The sequence below is a fragment of the Cyanistes caeruleus genome, chromosome 4, assembly GCF_971803275.1.
Source record: "Cyanistes caeruleus chromosome 4, bCyaCae1.hap1.1, whole genome shotgun sequence".
Classification (NCBI taxonomy): domain Eukaryota; kingdom Metazoa; phylum Chordata; class Aves; order Passeriformes; family Paridae; genus Cyanistes; species Cyanistes caeruleus.
The window spans coordinates 56,433,937-56,436,334 of NC_141704.1; the positions used below are offsets into that span (position 1 = coordinate 56,433,937).

At 37.7% G+C, this 2,398-nt stretch overlaps 1 long non-coding RNA gene across 1 annotated transcript; it reads right to left on the reverse strand.

Annotated features, from left to right (window-relative positions):
* Positions 1–202: 202 nt before the first annotated feature.
* Positions 203–1,959, reverse strand: LOC147653657 (uncharacterized). The gene is made up of 2 exons (XR_015285650.1): positions 1,871–1,959; positions 203–1,762 (listed from the first exon to the last, which is right to left on the reverse strand). It is a non-coding gene; the product is annotated as an uncharacterized LOC147653657 (long non-coding RNA).
* Positions 1,960–2,398: the final 439 nt, after the last annotated feature.

Here is a 2,398-nt window from a genome sequence, read left to right on the forward strand (position 1 = left end):
ACTTTAGATAACCACACCACAGTCTGCTGAAGCTACAGCAAAGCCTGTGTGTTTGCAGAGCTGGGACACAGCTGGGCATGTCCTGTTTCATTTGCACAGAGCCCCACAAGAACACAAGGTGAGTGTAAAAAAATCCATAAATATTAATGGATCTGGAAACAAGCAGTTTACCCCCACCCACCTCTTGTTTGTTTGGTCTTCGTGTGAGCAGCTATACAGGACAAATGAGCAGCTGGATCTTTACATCTGTTTAGTAAAATTGGGTGATTTGGGTCTGTAAAGGACAACCCATTCTTTTTGTAAAAGGAAAAAAGAACCTTCCAAACTCAGTCCTGTTCAATTCCTGCTAATACTTCATGAGCCAAGTTCTCAATTATCTCCTTTCACTTCAGACTCAAGGGAGAGTGATGGCATTGGCCCAGGATTATCTTTCCAAGACCATTCCCATTAAAGCCAAGGGAGAACTTTTTGATCTCTAAACTCTTCAGAATATGGAATTAATCACAACTACAGCCTGTGCTCTCAGGGAAGACAATGGGGTTGCTAGATATGTGTGGAGAAAAACATGAAATCAAATTGGTGGCAAAATCTTATTGTGAATTTTTTAGTTACAATAGCATTTAGGGCCATGCCTTTGCCATCAGCATCAGAGAAAAAGCAGGTTTACCAGTGATTTTGAAGTGAAACTATTATCTAGTCTTGACAAAATTGTCCAGTCTTTTCAAATACATTGAAAAAATTAATTTATCACACTATATATGCTATTGAAAATAATATAACTAAATCATCATTAGCTGAGCAGCTAATAACTGAATAAACTAAAATATGACTGATTATTGGTATTTGTCAGGAAGTGGTAAAATTATATGGCTAGAAACAATCTTCTTTTGAATTCTCATATTCCTTCAGGCTTCATCATCCTTGAAACTGTCAGTCAGCCCACAGAGAGGATCAGATGCCATTCAGACTGCACCTTGGGGGAATAAAGTATGTGAAACTTCTGCAAGATCATTGCATTTCTGATTGCATTTCTGTTTGTTGTAGTGTTTCTCTTCTTTTCTTCTTCTACTGAACTGAAAGATGTAGGATGAGTTCAGCTTCATTCCTTACATTTTGGACTTTTCTGTTCTCTGCCATTGCTGCTGACAGGACCAGGAGAGCTTTCTCATATTTTCAGACTGTCAGTGGTCTGGAGGAGAGGACTTCTACATTGTAACCTTGGAAAAATGAACTTTCAACTTGTTGACTCAAAACTTACATGGTAGTAAAAGAACAGAATTTTCAATTCATTGGCTATGCAAGGGCCCAACATCTATAAAAGTAGTTCAAGACAAGACAAACTGAAAATACTCCGCTCAATTTTTTAACAAAAATTAAAAGAAGGGGAAAAAATATAGTTCAACTAAAATTCAATATCTCCTTTATTTTTGAGAGAATGCAAACTTTTCATCTATTTAAAATTACTAGACTTTCACAATGAAAATGCTTCTTAGAAAAAAAAAAATCCTTAAAATATGTAATTTTCTTCTTTAAAGAAACCCAAAGCTGTTGTAAGAAACCATTTATCTTGCTATTAATTATGAAAATAAAGCTATTCTGTGCTCAGCAGTTTAAGTTAGCAAAATTACTTTTCTCAATGTTAAAAAGAACCTCCCTAACACTCTTTTGGAAAGTATAATGACAAAGAACAGCACTGGAGGGGATTCTTCTTGCAGGAGGTTATCAGCAGGGATGGCTCTTCAGTCAGTGCCACTTGAGGCAGCTGTGTGCAACAAAGGGAAGGAAAGTACACCTGGTCAATCTACTTATCCCTGAAAATGCCCTATTCTCACTTCCATTCACCTCAAATACCCAAAGTAAGCCATCTCACTTTTTATTTCTGGCCAGTTCCCTAATGGATGGGGAATGCTGCTCACAGGAACTGCTGGCTACAACAGGGTCAGCTCCCAGCTCTTTCACTACACCTGTGCTGCCTTCTCAGATAAGAGCTGCTTTTTCCCTTTCTCCAGGTGCCTTTGCTTCTGTGAGCAATCAGCTTATTTCCTGCTCTGTGAAACTGCATTATTCTTATCAGTATTTTCCTCTGTGAACATCAGCAAGGAAATTATTTTATGCCAGGAACTTAATTACTCATTTGCTTGTGGCCAGTTTCTTCCTACAACTGCCTCTGTTATGATTACTGTTGATACAATAATAACAAGACAACAAAATTGTGCCTAAAACAACTCCCCTAATAAAACAAAAAAAGAGGTGGAGACAGATGCTTGGGTTGGATGTCTGAAGTTTTTTCTTCTATTTCATGAAAGCCCTGAGTAGACTTGTATTTAATTTAAGTCAAACAACATACCTTCCTTTAAATTGCATCCCCTCTGCAATTTGATGCCAGGAAACCCATCCA